The following is a 19,672-nucleotide window of genomic DNA, read 5'->3' on the forward strand; positions in this document are numbered from 1 at the left end:
GAGTAAAAGTTGATAATAAATCTTCTAGGAAATAAAAGCAATCTTTTCTCTTATATGGAAGGAAAAGAGGAAAGGATCAATTCGTTTATACACAATTTTTTAGGATAAAGAAGTTAAGTAACTTTAATAATGTCTGTCATTTTGTGTAGTAGCAGGCAAGAGCATATGCTATGATTAATAAAAATTATGATTCACAATTATTAAACAGCTAATATTACCAATGTTCACTTAAACTGTCAATAATCCTCTGAGGGAGATACAGTTATTATCTCTGTCTTACAGATGAGGAAATGGAAACACAAAACAACTAAATTAACAGGAAGACGACCATATAGCTGATAAATGGCAGAATATTGTACCAGATCTCATACTCTAAATCATTATAATGATGACATCTCAAAATTAGCAAGCAATGTTAGAGTAGAGGACCTAAGTAGAGTAATTATAGTCTATAGTGGTAGAATTGCTTGTTTAAGAACTTTGTAAAAATTTTGTACAGTTTTAAAGACCTCACTAATGTTGGAAACTAGAGATTTAGAATGCCATTGATCATACATCATTGTGTAAATTTGTTTTTCTGTTTTTTGTTTGTTTGTTTGTTTCAGTATAACCCTGCAGGTCAGATGAATTGGGGGAAAAATATATGTTAAAATTATCTAAAGTTAAGGAATTGTGGCAGAAAGGTGGCAAGATGACAAAAGTCAAACGAATAAAAAAAAGCATCCAACAGATCTGAGCCCAATCTACTGCAATGAGGAAGGAGACAAACAGAGCCAAATCTACAATATCCCAGCCTCATTAGCAGGGTTCCACCTCCCCATTGAATATTACAGAAGAATTATAAATGCTTGTCATACAGAATTATTATGGCAATAGCTAACTGATAAAAGAATTAATAGCAAATGGGGTGATATATATGTTATAGTGGATTTGGGAACCAGAAGATAGGTCCAAGGAACTTTTATAAGAGTATGGAAAATGGCTGGGAAAAACTACAGGAGGCTGGGAAAATAGTGACCCAATGTTATACAAGGTAAATGTTTGAAAAACTGCCACCTGTGATAACAGTGAAGGCAAAAATTATATATAATGAACTTGTGCCATTAAACTGGAAAATCAAGAGGCACCATGTTGAAAATTTGAACTGGTTGCTTTTACTTAAATTTGATAGGAGCTACAAAAAAGATGAGCTTAGGAAATGTTCTGGGCTAGTGTAAAAGCCAAAATTTAGAGAAAACATGACCTCAGAAAGTAAAAATTTGTCAGAGGTTAGAAAGTAATTTTTTTTTTATCCCCAATTCCCCAATTTGATTAGCTTTCTATGTCTGCTGAAAAAAAAAAAAAAAAAAAAAAACAAAACCTACAAACAAGGTGATTTAGAAAAACAAAAATATATTATCTCAAAGTTCTGGGAGTTAGAAGTCTGAAATCAAAAGTTTAGAAGAATCGTACTCCCTCTGAAACCTGTAGAAGAAGAATCCATCCCTGCCTCTTCCAACTTCTGGTAGCCCCCGTCATTCTTTGGCTTGTAGCAGCAATAACATCAGTCTTCACATGGTGTTCTTCATGTCTTTTCTCATAGTCTCTCTGTGAATGTCTGTCTCTGTGTGCAAATTTTCTCTATTTTTTATAAGGATATCAGTCATATTGGATTAGGGTTCATTCTAATGACCTTATTTTAACTTGATTACTTCTGTAAGAGCTATTTCCAAATAAGATCACATTCTGAAGTAATGGGGGTTAGAATTTCTACATATGATTTTTAGGAGACACAGTTCAACCCATGACATTAATTTTTACACACAGGTGAAGATTCTTCACTTAATAGTAGCCTGGGGAAATATTAAGAGCCTTAAGAGGCACCATGTGACTGTAGACGAAATTAAGACAGGTCACCTTGCCTTTGATAAGACCTCTTAAAGAGCTAAGGTGGCCCCTAGTAGACCCTCTCACCTACTGAAAACCTGTTATAGAAAGATTAAGACCATAGTCCCATAATTAAGTGTATATTTAGGGGCACATCTTGAAAAGAATTAAAGTATGGCTTTTGAACTAACTAAAATCAAATATGTGGAAAATTTTAAAGTTTTTGAGAGAACTTTATTGGCAAAAGTATTGCCAGCCTGAAATAAAAGGGAATGAGATTAAGATAAAAAGACTTCTGGCCACTGTCAAATTTTTACATAATAAAAAATAGACTGAGAAATCAGTTCAGATGCCAAAAAGGGAGTATTATTCAAAACTTTTCAGATATTACCAAGCAGTACAGCTAAAGAAACTTCCAGAAAGGAGAACAATGGGCCATGGAGAAAAGTGAGGACTAGGAAGTGTTTATTATTATTAAGTTTTCCCTGTTCCAGCATTCTGTTGGTGAGTGGAGAGATAGATAACTTGTTTCTTTATATCACAGGTCTTCATTTCAAAAGTAGATACCTGAAGACAGGTGGATCATGAGATCCGAACTTTAAGTTGATGTCATGATTTAATGAGACTTTTGGCAATCATGGTATATGGTAAGTAAATTTTGAGGTGGAAGAGAAGTGAATATTTATGGAAAAGAAGATAGAATACAGTAGATGAGAATAGTGTTGAAAAAAATTCACTCCCTTCTCCTTTAGACCTTCTAATGGGCAGAATGCACTCCTCCCACTGCCTCACCTTAGGCCTTGCTCATATGATTAGCCTTGACAAACATGACCCAGGAGAGGCTTCAGATATTTTTGCAGAGTTGGATTTTTCTCTCTAATACCTCTTCCATTGCTATGAGAAGGACTCCCCAGAGTTGCTGCTGCTCCTTTATCTTGGATCCCCTAACACTGGAAATAGACCTGAGCCCAATCTCTACCCATGAGGAGCCAACAAGAGACAGATCTGCTGCTGAAGCAGAAATGCCAACCCAAGATCAACCTCTATTCTATCAGCCATGCTCCAACCATCTCATAGGCATTTGGTTGATCCCAGGTGAGATAATAAGAGCTGCACAAGCAGAATCAGTTTTGTAGTTGTTTGCTACATAGATTTATTAAAGCAATGCCTAATGAAACTCTCAGCTAAAAGAACAAAATGCTCATGGAGTATATAATCTACTCTTTTATATAAGCTCAGAAAGAATGATTTTTATTTTTTTATTTTGTATGTATATAACTGTCTTGACATTGTATATGTGTTAAAGTCACATGAATGCATTGACATTTGTATAATTTTGTTGTTTCTTACTAAAAATAAAAGTTTTAAATCAAGTAATGACTCCTCACCTAAAAAAGCAAAATTATTAATAATTATTACATTACCTTCTCCTATGTTTGTTTTATAATATCATGTTGTTATTCTAGAAAACAAGAGATCAAACATATGACCATCTCTTTGTCAATAGGAAAAACCCAAACTCTGTAAAATAATTTATAGAGGTTTATTCTGAGCCAAGTATATGTGGCCATGGCTGGGAGCCACGCCTAAGAATCCTTGAGCAGCTTCTCTTGCCATGATTGGGTTACAGTTTGGTTTTTATACAGTTCAGGGAGACAGGAATTACTAGTAAAGTCATACATCAATACATGGAAGGCATACTTTGATTTGGGCCGAAAATACAGGATACCTCATAGTGGGGGATTACAGTTTATACGTGGGTGTAAAGATTCTTTGATTTATAATTGGTTAATGAAATGAAGCTTTGTCTAAATGGTTGGAATGCTTTATGTAGATAAGGAAGTCTACTAATCATAGACAAGCCACTGGACTTGTACCGAGCAAGGCTTAAGGAATCCATTAGATAAATTGAGGACCTGCCTGAGTGGTTTAAACTTTGTCTTGCATAGTCTTAGGCCTGTTAATGAGTAGCAAAAGCTAGCTCCAAGAAGGAAGGGGGCATGAGGAGGCAGGCCTGACCTCCCTTCTCATGGTCAGCAACTCAGCTTTAGGGTTTTTCTGGGATCCCCTTGGCCAAGATGGGGTCCATTCAATCAGCTGAGGGGTTTAAGATTTTATTTTAGTTTACATTTTGTTTTTGTGTACTTATTCTTGAGCTTTAATTAGCTAATTTCTCATAACATTCCCTTTGATATCCTTCCACACAAGGCATTATATTAAAAATAACAAAATTTCCAATGAGTCTTTTACACCCAAATCATTCTTTTCACTTCCCAGAAAGATGCTAGGCAGCACCAAAACTTCATTCCTTCACATTATAAAAACAGAGATACTAGGAATACTTACATCTACTTGTAATTCTCTATATTTTAAAGCTCAATTATATTTTCAGAGCTATTCTATTTTTTAAACACACAATGTAGGAAGTCAAGAAAGATAGGCTTGTCCTGCCCTAGTTTATTTTTATAAAGTAAAATGTTATTAACATAATCATGTTTTACTAGTTGTCTATTTGTTTATGGATGAGTAGAACCATATATATATTAGTATGCAAAAGCTGACACAAGGACCACTAACAAATTAACTTATTTAAATATTTCATTCCTAGATTACACTACCCTAGTCTATTACTGATGACTGTAGCTTACTATTTTTTCAGGTCAAATTGAAAGGCCGTAGAGATTTGTCTGAGCCTTCAGAGTCTATAATACATTATTTTATTCAAGATAACTATTACTTGAGTCCTTAAAAAATACAGATATACTCACATGCTTATGTATTATAAAGCAAATTAAAATATTTTACCCCAAAATATATTTAACATATTATATTTTGATATGACTATTCAGAGAACCTGCAAACAGAAGTAGCCCTGAGAAGCTGTCTTTTGTGGGGGAAACTTATATCTGTAGAGAATCTATGTTAATACAGCCTTGCCTGCCCTAGTACAGATCTAGGGAAGATTAACTGAGAGCCTGACACTTTTAAAGGCCTAAAAGAAACATTTACCATCTATTCTCTGTTCAGCTTCACTGTGTCCTTTCTCCCTGGGCTACAGGAATATGAGCTCTTATCGTTATATATTGATTTAGTTAGATCCTTTCCTCATCTTAGCAATACTGTCTTCTGCATTTGAACTTCTGCATTAATCTATGGAACTATCAGTTGATTTTATTTGCTCTTACTAAAGCCTCCAAATAGTACCTTTACATGAGCTACATACCCAGGGGCAACACAGCCAGAAAAAATAGCCAATAATACCATAGGATTGTGATGGTAAAAAACATCAGTACTTCACCACATACTAATCTGCGGCTATCATTCTAAAAAGTGGAGGTTTGTAGAGGAACTCAGAGGAAATAGATTATTGCTATCATCATGCTTAGAAGAGGTTTCTGTCTTCCAAGACTATCTCTTGTTACTCCCTTCTACATCCAAATCTCAAGAGGGTATGTGTGCATCCAAGCTCAAGATAATCTAGAAAATGTATTGCTTGCTTTTTTAAAAATCTCTATAACAGAGAAAAGGAAATTAGAAGGGTATAGAATAGGGGTTGAGTAGAGTAACCACTAGAGTTCATTTCTTGAGTTTCTCAATTTTGAAAGGCACATTCCTTTTCACTTTCACACTTAAAAAGTGATAAAACAGTAACATAGTCCGTCCTGACATAAAGTATGAATATTATTAGAATATTCCTCAATTTTGTGTTGCTTAGTATTTTCTCATGATTATATTAATGTTATACAATTTTATAAACATACCACAGAGGTAATTTTCCCTTCTTAATGCACCATGTCAAAGGCTACATGCTGTTGATATGCCTTATTATAGGATCTCATTCTTGTTCACGTGAATGAGGTGGTGATTTCTAGGTTTCTCCACTGTGAAGTTACTACTATAATTTTCTCTTTGTAATTAATCAGTGTTTTAGGAGAGGTATTTTAAAGTATGCAAATATTCTGTTTCTTCTTAAATTTTTACTCACTGATTTTTAGCGTGTAATGGTAGGTCTTACTTGTAGCAAGTATTACTGCAGTATCTTGCATTATATTTTTACCACTACCATGTTTTCCATCAATTTTTACCACTGGACTTATTCGATACTGACACAAAGGATTCAGGATTCAGGATGTATTTTTCCTTGTACCTATTTTATGACATCAGTCTTATTTTTTCTTATAATTAAAATTACTTTCCTATTGATTAGTGACACAAAAAGTCCAAAAAGCCATACTCTCAATGTTCAGTATAATAAAACCATTGCTGTATTCCCGTAGAAACATCACTTTTTTTGATTGTTAAACCTCAAATCATCTGATTATGTCGTATTGGAATGAAGTCAAACATTTTTCCGTGGCTGATCAGGTCAAGTAGCTTCCAGACTATGTATTCTGTCTCTGGGAGAAAGAGCACTATTTCTTAATCAGTAAGTTAAAGTCTGGTCTGCATCCTATAGTGAGCATCACAACCTTGGAGGGCATTGCCTTATATATGGTACCATAGTGAAGTACCATCCCCACCATTCTGTGATAGAATACTAATAGAATAGGCCATTTCATCATTTCAAAAAATCAGCTGCTTCTGATGATGTGGTACATGGCAATAACAATGAAACATAAAAATGTCAGCCCATTACTTTACTTCTTTGGAATGTAAAGTGAATGTCTATATCAGAGCCAGTGTCATGCTGGATAGGAAGATGATGATTACAGCATTCACAATCTATACATGGTGTTGCTGTCTGAAGCATATCAATCCTTTTGGTGATGAAAGTCAACTGTAATCAAAGTGTTAACAGATAACTGACATACATAGGAATTTTGCCGTACTAACAATATGGCATAAATCTCTGCTGCTGGTTTATTGGCTTTCATTGGTGGCAGCAGATACATCAACCTTAATGAAGGGAAGTCTACACTGTTTGCACATCTAAACCCAGTATTTCTAGTTCTATGCCTATATTTTGATGAGCTCATTGAGAAAACACTAAGCATGTATTTAAGGAAAGAGGCAGATCATCTTGTGAACGGATTCAAATGTTATGTAGAAGAAGCAGTCTCATGATATACAAACAACTTCCAAGTCTGAGTCTAAGAGGTCCATCTACATAATTCCCAATCACTTCTTCACCAATCTTATCTTCTATTTTCAATTCTTTGCTAATGCAGCCAAACAGTTCACCATTGCCTATTAGTCAAGGTAGATTCATACTGCTGTTTATCTCTCCTTCCAAGCAAAGAGGATCCTATGTAAAATTCTCAATTCTCAATTCCAATCAGGAAAGTTTTTCTTATCTACTATCCACCAGGGCCACTCTGAGGCAGTAGTCTTTCAGCTCACATCAGTATACTATTTTAAATATTAATATTTGTAAGTCAGTCTTGAATTCTTTTTTCTCATTCATCCTCTCTACAAGAACAACTCTCATGCAGCCAGAGATGAGGATTTAGCTGCCAGCGCAGCAAGGATATGCTCACTAAGAATTCATCTGCTAATTCAACTTTTTTGTGATTTCTCAACCTGCTTGGCCAAAATATATATTACTCTTGGCCATGCCTGCTTTATGTTTGTAAGAAAGCATCCATTTCACAAAGAGCAGCTCAATTTATATGACCACTTTTAATCACATATTTAAGTATTCAGTTTCTACCAGGACCCAGTGATAAACCTGAACTTCTATTTCAGAAGTAGAGTAATCCTTTACCAAAAAAGTTGTGGTTTTGTTTCAAAACTCTAATAGCCCACATAGACATTATTCTATGTGGGTTTCCACATGTACCATGGAGAGCAATGAACTGCTCATATATAGAAAAAATATTCTTTAGAAGCCTATATGCTTGTGGTCATATTAATAAAAACTTGTTCAAAATAATTGGAAAAAATTCTATCATGCCATACTGTATTGTCATATTTTGCATAATTTGCCACTAAATATATATTTCTAGCTTTTCCTCTACTGTACAGAAAGTTCCTTAGTTATATAGGAATCTTATTCCTGACAACAGAAATTATCAAGAAGTGGACTAACTCAGAATTGCACAGGTCAAATTACAATAGTGGCAATTCTCCCTCAGTAACTTCCTACCTTCCCTTCAAGATCCATTCTTTGATGGTCAATAACAATATATATTCTCTGTTATTCCAAGCCCCAAGAAAGGTGATTGAGTGGTGGTCTTTAGCTGTACTTTTGCTGAAGTTGACCTTTTTATTTCATAATGTTGTGGTAATAGATAATCAATAGATATTTCTTGAGACTTAGGACAGAGATAGTGAAGAAAAGATCACATACAATCCAGAACTGGGTGAGTAGGTGAGATAATATGTATGCTGCATAAATGTTATCTCAGTCTAGATATATTTAATGGGGAGATGGAGTATGAGTTGCTTTTCTTAGTAAACTGGATTAGTTATTGATCTCCATATTTTCTCTCCATTTCCATTGCAATTACCTCATCCTTTATTGTCCAAACCATCTAAAATGAAGTTTACTAAAATACAGCTGCACAGTTATACCACCCAGGATCCATTTTCACTCTCCACCACCATTTTTTGCCCTTGTATCAATAAATACATGAAATACTTTCTTTACCTTCCGGCCCTAAATAAAATTATAGTTCACATTTTATTTTAACAGAAACACTATGTTATGTAGATGGGCTAGAGGAGGTACCTAAGTATTAGCCTAAAATTATCCCTATGCTGTTTGCCTCTTCACAGTAATCTAGAATATTAACTTAAAGCCTGCCTATACCAAACTCAAATTCTTACACTTACAATTGCTTTAAATAGAGTCCAAATAAATATAATTTTAGCTATTTTATAGCCTCCTGATGTTGCATACCTCACTAAACTGCTTCCATTATTTGTTAACTGTGGGTAGGACAAACCCTGTAGCTATAAAAAACACAAAACTGCTGCTGCCCTATGGAGGTCTCTGACCCCAGAACTGCCCACCTTGATGCTGAGCTGCATTACCTAGACACATAGGTCCCTCTCTGATTTCTTCTTCTCCCCCAGGAGGTTCCTTGTACTATTCCTCTTCTGTGTAGTGGCCTTTTGTTGCTGTCTCTGAAATGTATCTTTCTGGCAGGAGCTTTCCCTCTCATATAACCTTGTCCAAGCACCACCCAATAAAGCTTGTGTATTATTGTCAGTTGCAATTCTGTCTCTTTTTTGAGTAACCCACAAATCCCCTAATTTACCACTCAGAATTTAGTAAACATCCAGCCACTCAACAATCAATATGCTTAGCTTCTAAGCCTTTGAGACCATTTTATCCATTTTCATTCTTTCCAAAAGGTCACAGAACAGGGGATAGTCCCTAATTACAGAGACATAGTAGAGGGGAAATGAGAAGTCTAACCATGTGAACAGTAAAGGGCCACAGGTGATTTCTATGTGTCTCAGCAACAGGAAGAGGAGTCATTTAATGTTTGAAATATAAAATTTATTGGTGGTAATAAGAAATTTTATACAGAATTCAGACAACAGTAACACCAGGGAGATTTTAATGTAGGGAAATGGCAGCAGAGAGATAACGACCAATGGCAGCAGGAAAAAAAAAAAAAAACCTGTGTCCCTAAATGCTTCCTATGTTGTTAATTACAATATTTCTTAAAAACCAAATGTAATTTCTATTTGTGCCAGGCTCTTTCATTTTTTCAGAGCTGTTGGCTCTATGAGTCATGTCCTGAGTTTCTCTGCTGGAACAGTGAAAAAAAAATTAACACAAACACTTTTGCTTCTTTTCTCTAAAGTACTGGAGTGATAAGAGAAAAAAAGGAAGATGAAATGTTGATTATATGGTAGTACAAAATGCGAGCAGGAAAAAGATGATTTTTATGAGCTCGTGTTCTTGCAACCCAATTCATCAGTTTAAAATTCAAACACTTGTCAAACAGGACAAGTTCCGCATGGTTATAACTTGGAAGAACTACAGCTATTGATTTTTAAATTTATATTCTTTGTCTTTTCTTATTCCTAGGAATGCACCGAGTTTAGTAAAATTTATTGCAATTTCAGTGGAAAGAAAATGACACAGTAAATATAAGAAAGTAACTCAAGAAAAATGCTCAAAAGAGTATTTTTCAGAGAATTGTATATACATACAAGGCAAGCGTATGTGTCATATTTTCCAGTACAGAGCTGATTATAATATGCCTCCCTTTTTTGTGACAACATATTAGGCCATATGCCCTAATTTTTGCCTCAGAAACTCAAATTGCTACGTATACATTTTGCATGCATGCTGAAATCGGAAACCAGTTAAAACTTATGTATGTACTTCATATTCAGTAAGTTTGTTACAATATTTATTTATCAGGCTATATAACCTCAAAAAATAGCAATCGTAATGGCTTTTGATAAGGCTAAAAATAAGCAACAACGAAATTTATTGTAGGAATAAGATTCAATTTGAAAATTAGTTAAAAAAAAGTCAAAGTAATAATATGACACTCAAGTTATTAGAATCACTGTTATTTAATAACATCATTCAAGTGATAGTTTACAAAATAACTATATAAAATATGTTAGGGCTGGTTAATATTAATTTTATAAAAAGATAAATTAAGGTATAAAATTGATAAAATTCAACCCAAACATCAGGGCCTAAGAGTTTTCCTCATTTATTTTATAGATTGGCTTTGCTCACTAAGCAATTCTGAGAGAATTTAGAGACTGATCCTTAGATTATATATATATATATATATATATAAGAGTCTACATATTGATGTTGTTCTGAGTTTTATTCTGTGCCTACTTACTACAATATAATTTTCAAATGCTATCCTAACTCTATCCTAATACTGTATTTACATGTCATACAATATTTGATAGTTATTATATAAGCACTACAAGTAAATCAACCTTTTAATTTTTTGATTAATAATATATGAAAAAAGTGACAAGATATCACTTCCAGCATTAGCTTATAAAAATACTCTTCCTTCCATTTTGCTCATTTCTCTTGATCTCTTATTTGGTTATTCTGATGGAGTTATATGAGCTAATGTAACATGAGCTGTCTCACAGAGAGACCAATGATACAAAAAATAATTAATTAATTAATTAAAATAAAACCTGAGTGAGGGAGTCCTCTGACTAACAGCCAGTGAAAAATTGAAGTCAACAATTCAACAACCTCTGAGGGCTGAAGACCACTCACAGCCATGTGAATGAACTTGGAAGTGGGTCCTCCCCGTCAAGCCTTGAGATGACTGTAGCCCTGATGGATACCTAAATTGCAGCCTCATGAGAGACTGAGTCAAAAGCCACAGCTAAGCTGGATTCAGATTTCTGAATTACAGAAATAGCAAAATGAATGTTTGTTGCTTTAAATCACTAAGTTATGGAGCAATATATTACACAACAATAGATACTTAACACACATGGTTTCAATGAAAGCCTTAAAGCCGCTGATAAGAGAGTTGTCATGATACATTCTGGATGTGAGATGGTGGCAAGGAGCATGGAAATGCCCACCTCTGCTGTGTTGAAATCAGATATGTGGTGTAATGTGGTATTGTTGAGGAAATGTATGCTCTAGTCCACTCCTTGTATTCTTAGACCCATTTCTACTTCACATTAAACCTACACTGCCAATGACTCTTTAGAGTTGTGACTCTTGATTGATAGATAAATGGTAGGTAGGTAGACAGATAAAAGAAGGTTAGTCACATGAACTATAGATCCCACATATGTAGTTACTCCTGAGGCAATAATTAATATGTATAATATGTTCCCTCACCCTTTTCCAGCTCTCAGTTTACATAGGTTGTCTATAGATTTGGTTTAGATCCTCATGTTTGAGTGGTCTGAGTACTTGTTTTCATAATCTTCCACTAGAAGAGAAGAACCAAGAGATGTCAGAGTGAGTAGCTCAATTTCCACATTCACTTGATTCCATTTTATTTCAGTAGTACTAGATCCTAATTATAATTAGGATATAATTAGTATAGAATCAATTACCATTGCCAGTGTAGCAATTTTTTTGTTGTTGCTCTACTTGTTTATCAGCATAAGGAGCCCAAAAAGATAGGGTGATAGACATACAGACTGGGTGTCAAATATGGTAAGAAAAATCGCTACCTCATTCAAGATGAAAGTAGAAAATGTAGTTGACTTGACATCAAGTGACAGGCCAGGTCCTCAATGGATGGTACAATGTTAAGATGTCATTTTCCTCTCTGAGGCTGACTGGTGGATGCCTAGCATTGGTGCTAGCCAAATCAGCCTTAGTGAGATGAATATCTTGCCATTAGAATCATTCATACCTCCACTTAGGCTATCCTATTCATATATTCATTGTACAAGCACAGGACTAGTAGAAAACAGAGGCTGGCTAATTCTCATGGGAAAAATCATCCTAGTTCACTGAAGCACCCAACTGATCAGTGCTTCCTCTGTGATGGATGCTATTTAGTGGTCACTGACATGAAACACACATGTCTACCAATTTTGTACCTATTTTCTATGACTTGCTTTGAATGCCTCTTCTTCAGACTAGTTTGTTTCTGAATTTCTAAACTTTCTCCTCATGCTCTGACTGTTAGCCAAATGATTTTCATTACCCAGTAAAGTGCACGTAATGATACCGAGTTACCTACTTCTCTATATTAATTAATGATCAATCTGATCTCTCAGCTCTGCCTAACAAATGATACTTATTACTTTTAGAGTCACTTTTGATTAGAGCTGTATGGCTTGCATCACATATTAGGCAAACTCACCTGCAAACTAGGCCAATATTTTTCCCCTTTTATCATATAGTTGTAGGTACCACCATTAATCCACATGTGTATGCTGAAAGAAAGGTTGCAATAGAAGTTCCATGGAGATCTGAGCACCCATGCATTTGTCCCCAGAATCTGTCCGGGAAAAATTTATGATGTACTTTCTCCATTATATCATGTTTGCTACTGCATTTGTCCAACCTTTTAAGTGGACCAATAATATCAAGTCATGAGATGCTGCTCTGATTGCACAGTCCCTTGATCTACCACAGTCAGGTGCTCAAGCTTCATTAGCCACAGTAGCTTCCAGGAGCTACATTTTGAACAATGAGGAATTCCTTGGTGGTATACTGCAAAACCCAACAGTGTACATCACATATCTCTTAATGGGGCTTGCCATAGACTCCACACTACATCCGTATCTGTGATGAACACCTCTCGCATCACTGGATCTTTGGGTCTTATGGCCCAATTGACAGGAAGTTTGCACCATATTCTAAACATTCTGTAGAACACTTTCTTGCTGTGATTGCCACTCAGATCTGGTGCTGTCTGAATCACTGGATACATTAGTTAGAGGGTTAATGAGAAGGGAAATGTATGTTGCCAAAAAGGCCAAAATAATGATTTGTTTCTTTCTTAGTGATAGTAGTGCAGGGTGCAACAAATTCTCTTAAATATTAGATGAGATGCTATTCTCTGCCTCCAGATTGTTAGTCCCTTAAAAATGTTACTGTTATAAAAAAACACTGAAACCCTGTGAATTTTTTTTCCCCTCCAGTTTTTGGCATACATTTATCCTACTCTAGTGCATCCAGAATTTCTTCCACTTCCTGATAATGGAGCCTAATGTCTTGTTGTCAGCAGTATACTACACCAAACAAACTTCAGAGGTATGTCAAAATAATTAAGTCTCTGCAGACTATATAATTACTACAATAAAGAGATTTAAGAACCCTGTGAAATGAGGGTGGATCTGTATTGTCATTATTGTGTAAGAACAACTGATTTTGATTCTTTTTGAAAAGAAAATATGATCCAGATCAATAGCAACAAGAAAGGGTGTTGATCAGTTCTTGTACAATATGTATCCCAGCATCCCTGCCATTATTGAGGCTACAACTTAATTAAATTTACTGTATTTCTTTTTTTTTTTTTGTTTTTAAGGTTCTTTTTTTTTTTTTTATTTCATCTTGTTATGAGGGATACAGAATTGCAGGTTACATACGTTGCTCCTGTACCGCCTTTCCCTCCAAGTCAGAGCTCCAGGCGTGTCTGTTCCCCAGGTCGTGCGCATTGCACCCATCATGAGGTATATATCCCTCCCTTCCCCACCCCCCCTTCCCGAGTCAGCACCTTCAAGTGTTACCACTCCCCAAACGGTGTGCAATGCACTCGTTGTGTAGGCATACCCCCATCCCCTCCCCCACCCCCCACCTCAATCTGATGTCCAATTGGTGTCATTCCCAGATTTGTATTTAGGTGATGATCAGGGAAACCAATTTTCTGGTGAGTACATGTGATGCTTGTTTTTCCATTCTTGGGATACTTCACTTAATATAATGGGTTCCAACTCTCTCCAGGAGAACCATAGAGATGTCGTATCTTCATCATTCCTTATAGCTGAGTAATATTCCATGGTATACATATACCACAGCTTACTAATCCAATCATGTATTGATAGGCATTTGGGTTGTTTCCACATCTTTGCTATTGTGAATTGTGCTGCTATAAACATTCGGGTACATGTGTCTTTGTTACAGAATGACCTTTTTTCCTTTGGGTATATGCCCAGTAATGGGATTGCTGGGTCAAATGGCAGGTCTACTTGAATCTGCTTAAGATACCTCCATAATGCTTTCCACAGGGGTTGCACTAGTTTGCAGTCCCACCAGCAGTGTATGAGTGTTCCTGTCTCTCCACACCCACGCCAACATGTGTTGTTTTGGGTTTTTTTGATAAAGGCCATTCTCACTGGGGTTAAGTGATATCTCATTGTGGTTTTGATTTGCATTTCTCTGATGATTAGGGATGTTGAGCATTTTTTCATATGTTTGTTAGCCATTCTTATATCTTCTTTTGAGAAGTTTCTATTCATGTCATTTGCCCACTTTTTGATAGGGTTGTTTGATTTTTTCTTGCTGATTTTCCTGAGTTCTAAATAGATTCTTGTTATCAGTCCTTTATCTGATGTGTAGTATGCAAAATTTTTTTCCCATTCTGTAGGTGGTCTGTTTATCCTCTTGACTGTTTCTTTGGCTGTGCAGAAGCTTTTTAATTTAATCATGTCCCATTCATTTATTTTTGTTGCTGCTGTGATTGCCTTGGGGGTCTTCTTCATAAATTCTTTGCCTAGGCCAATGTCTGTAAGAGTCTTTCCTACATTTTCTTCTAGAATTCTGATTGTATCACGCCTAAGGTTTAAGTCTGTTATCCACCGTGATTTGATTTTTGTGAGGGGTGAAAGCTGTGGGTCCTGTTTCAGTCTTCTTATTGTCTGATGATGATAAGAGCAGTGAAATTCATAATGATCTCCTGGTTACTCCCAGGACTGATTTATTTACAGATGGTTTTTAGCTGACATAATTGGTTAGACAACCTGGCTTGACTACAGGACCAGAAAGACATAAAAAGACTCCACTAGGAAGTGGAAGCTTACACAAAAGACTCATTATACAGATTGTGTTGGTTCAATATGGAGGCAAAGCTCATGCATGTGCCAAAGAACATTCAGTGTTTGTGCCCGGGTGTGTCTCGAATCTGCAATTCTCTGCACTCTTTTGCTTCATGTAAGATAACATTTGCCTTTCAATAAAAACTTTCAGGACTGTGCTTGGTGGAGTCATTTGAGTACTTTCAAGTATATGACCTTGGGAAATCCTTGCCTAGAGGAAGGCTGAAGAATTTAATTAGTTGGCTTCAATTGTGGCCAACTGTGGTTCAAACTTGCTTGAAACTCTCTGAGGAAAATTAAAAAAAAGTGGTTAACGATTATAACACTAAGAGATTAATAGGCTGGCTTTATCAAAGATTCTATTCCACATTTATTGAGAATTTTCCCAGAAAAAAATTAATACCTCAACGCTTCCAAGTTGTGCTTGTAGGTAGGCTGAGGAGCTTTTCTTTCTCTGGCAAAGCTTCAACATGTAAAGCAGGGAGACGCCTTAAACTGAAGCTTTATGTACTGAGTACTGGGAGCATGCATGAAATTGTCCACTATAGTTATAAAATCATGTGGACCTAAGGGATATAATAAACTGTATCACAAGTGTCTGCTGTATTTTTTTTTAAACATAATGTGTGTGTCCCTGTGAGTATGTGAAGAAAAGTGTGACAGGTTAGAGCCTGTGAAAGACATTAAACATTTAAGAATTTTTATTATATAAAATAAAAGCAATTGCTATTCTTAAAGAATTTTGCTGACTTATCCAGCCACTTTCTTCTACCACCTGCACTCACTGCAATTCAAAATTAACAAGTTGTTCAAAACTATTTTAAATTATAAAGAAGCTTAACTATAGAAATGAGTTCATAGAAGAAATAAAAATTGCTTTTAGTTTACCTATGATTTCTTCCTATGGTGAGCATGCTATCCTATTTTACCATTCACATGATTTTGTGTGGTTTTTATGTTAGGTTTTAGTCTGAAACATCGGTTCTTAGTGTGCTTATGGCTGAAGAATGACCAGATACACCAAAGTAAGGCAAACACGAAAATGAGATTTATTGAGTAGAGAAAGATAGGATTATAGGGCAAGAGCAAGATACAGGTTTACAAAGCAGGATACATATGCCAGAGATGACCTGACCCATTGTTGCAGCAAAGAGAGAGCCAAAGGAAGGGTTCAAAAATGGGGCTTGGTTATGGTCTGGTTCTTCTTTTATAGTGTCCAGATTGGGAACTTCCTCATGGTTCAGACTGTCACCATGGAACCACTTTGATTGGTCGGTTGGGAGTTCCCTTACTATCCATGCAGGTTAGTCTAGGTCAATTTCCAGATTCTATGATACATATGCAGCTTGGCCTGTGGAGCAGAGAGTCCTCTGCATTCTTGTGCAGTTATGATTGGCTGATCCATAGGCTATTCTCCCTTCACCCAGGTATGACAGTCACTAGGGAGAAGATTAGGGTGGTGTAGGACCAAAATGGAGGCCTGGAGTCCACACTTGTCATTCTTCCGAGGTGTGGCAATTGTCCCAAGGCAACAGTACCCACTTTCTTCCCTAGGAGACCCAGAACCCCTTGCTCTCTACCTAACAGCTATTCTACACAAGCCTTTGCAGATCCAGAGTTTAGAATTTTACACGTCTAGCCAATAATAAGATGCTGTTGCTGTGGAAGAATGAGTGGGGAAAATGTTATTATATGATCTAAGGAAAAATAATTAGATTTTTTCCCTAAAACTAGTATCTAGATACTGAAAGAAGGAACCTATCTCATTCCTGGTTCTCTATCTGTGAGGACATGAGTTGTAGGCTTCTGTCCACCTCCCTTGAGATGTGGATAAAGCCTGTCAATAAAATAAAGACAAGCAGAGTTAAGCAGAAATAAGACATGGGGTTGCTCAGATAATTCTGAAAATCCTTCAAAAACTTGCTGCTATTGCTCTAAAATCAATATTTTCAGCCACCTCAGTACCATTTCCAGATACCTGACTCTGCAATAGCTTTTATTTTTATTAACTTTGTTTTAATTGAGACTTTTGTCAGCTAAGAAATAAATTCCTGACTACAATATAAAATATAACATAAATCAAAAGTGTTCAGATAAAACTATTATGTTCTTGGTCCATAAGTATATATCATTTTTGAAGAATTATAATATGTAATACTTTAGCTTTAAAAATATTATAAATTGGCTTGAAAAAAATGATGAAAGATGCAGGAGATTTGTTTAGCAACTAATGTGACTATGATAGTTTGAAAGTGAGAAATATGCCATATGCCACTGAAAACTTTAGTATCACTAATTTTTAAGGAATTCTGTGTTAAATATTTTCATTGCTTTTGAACATTCTATCTTATTTGGAAAAATACAAATAAAATTTGTATTTTATCTGAATGCAAATTCTTTAAGAGATTGAATTAAGTGGAGGTAATGACATTATATCCATAGATGTTAAGAAAGAGAAGACAAAGTGGAAAAATGGCCATGGAAGCTGGATACTTAGGAAATAGTGCTCTTGAGCACAATTTTATAGAATATCAACATTAGACAAAGATATATATGTGTCTATATCTACATAATATATTGGAGAATAAAAATCAAAATTTAACAATGGTATTTACAAATTAATAATTTCCAATTTTATTTTTGGGGATTTCCTTACCTCCTGCTATATATTAATTTTATTAAAAATTAAATAAAATTATAAAATTTATTAAATTCAAAATGTTATATAAAAATTTATAAACTTAGAATAGTGAAAGCAATATTGATAAAGAAGAAAAACTATTGGAGCAAATGCAGTACTCAATTTTAAAACATATTTAAAACTACTGTAGACAAGATAGTATACCATTGGCATAAAGGTACACATGTAGAGCAATGGAAGTGAAAGAGTCCTGAAATAGATTCACACATTAATCAATTGATTTTTTTTTTCATTTTAATAGATTTAGGGGATACAAGTGGATTTCTCTCACACAGATATATTGTATAACAGTGAGGTCTTGGCAATTAGTGTTATCATTACTCAATAGGCAATTTTTCATCCATCATCCCTCTCCCACTCTCCTCCTTTTTGTCTCCAATGTCCATTATAACATTTTATATGACCATAATTGGCCATAGCTTAGCTCCTACTTATAAATGAGAACAGGTGGTATTTGGTTTTCCATTCTTGAGTTATTAGTACTTCACTTAGGATGTTTTCTTGCTGATTTGCTTTAGTTCTTTGTAGATTCTGGTTATCTGCCCTTTTTTAGATGTATAGCATGCAAGTATTTTCTCCTATTATGTAGGTTACCTATTTGCTCTGTTGATTGTTTTCTTACTTGTGCAGAAGCTTTTTAATTTAATCAAGGCCCATTTTATTTATTTTTGTTATTGCTGGGATAGCCTTAGGGGTCTTCTTCATAAATTCTTTGGCTACGCAGATATCTAGTAGAGTGTTTCTCACATTTTATTCTAGAATTCTTATGTTTTGATGTCTTAGATTTAAGTCTGTTATCCATTTTGACTTAATTTTTGTGAATGCTTCGAGATATGGATCCTCTTTCAACCTTTTGCATGTAGCTATCCAATTTTCCCAGGACCATTTATTGAATAGGGCTTCTTTCCCCCAGTGTATATTGTTGTCTACTTTTCAAATATCAGCTGACTGTATGTGTATGGTTTTATATCTGGTTTTTCTGTTCTGTTCCATGGGTCTATGTCTTTATTTTTCTGCCAGTACCCTGCTGTTTTGGTTACTATAGCTGGTAGTATAGCTTAAAATCTGATAAACTGATGCTTCCTGATTTGTTCCTTTTCCTTAAGGTTCATTTAGCTATTCGGGCTCTTTTTTGGTTACAAACAAAGCATAAAATTATTTTTTCTAGATCTGTGAAAAATGGCTTTGGTATTTTCATGAGGATTGCATTAAATCTGTAAACCACTTTGTGCTGTTTCTTAAAAGCGAAGTGTGAAATCCCTGTGTTAAAGATATTCTCCCTATAATAGAAGGAAAGGCATCATCCTTATGCTCAAAGATAAGAATTAGAAACATAAAGAATTTTATACAGATCTTTTTTAAATAATCTTAATGTTTTAGCCTTCCCACATAATTTAGTTACTTCTTCACAACTATTAATAAGTAATCTTTGTCTTATTCAGTAGACTCTAACAGCTTCTTCAGGTGTTTATTTCTTTATGAGTGCTCCTGAGACATGTAAAATTTGTATTATGCTTTTCTTCTGTTTATCTTTGTCATGTCAAATTAATAGTCGAACCAAGCTTGGACCCTAAGAGAATGAAGGTAGAGCTTTTCCATTCCTGAAATAAGATTTTACACTAATGGTGCTGGAACAAATGGTCATCTATATGCAAAAGAAATGAAAATCAATCTTTACCTCATGTCAGATAAAAATTA

Source organism: Eulemur rufifrons, chromosome 7, assembly GCF_041146395.1.
Source record: "Eulemur rufifrons isolate Redbay chromosome 7, OSU_ERuf_1, whole genome shotgun sequence".
Lineage (NCBI taxonomy): Eukaryota > Metazoa > Chordata > Mammalia > Primates > Lemuridae > Eulemur > Eulemur rufifrons.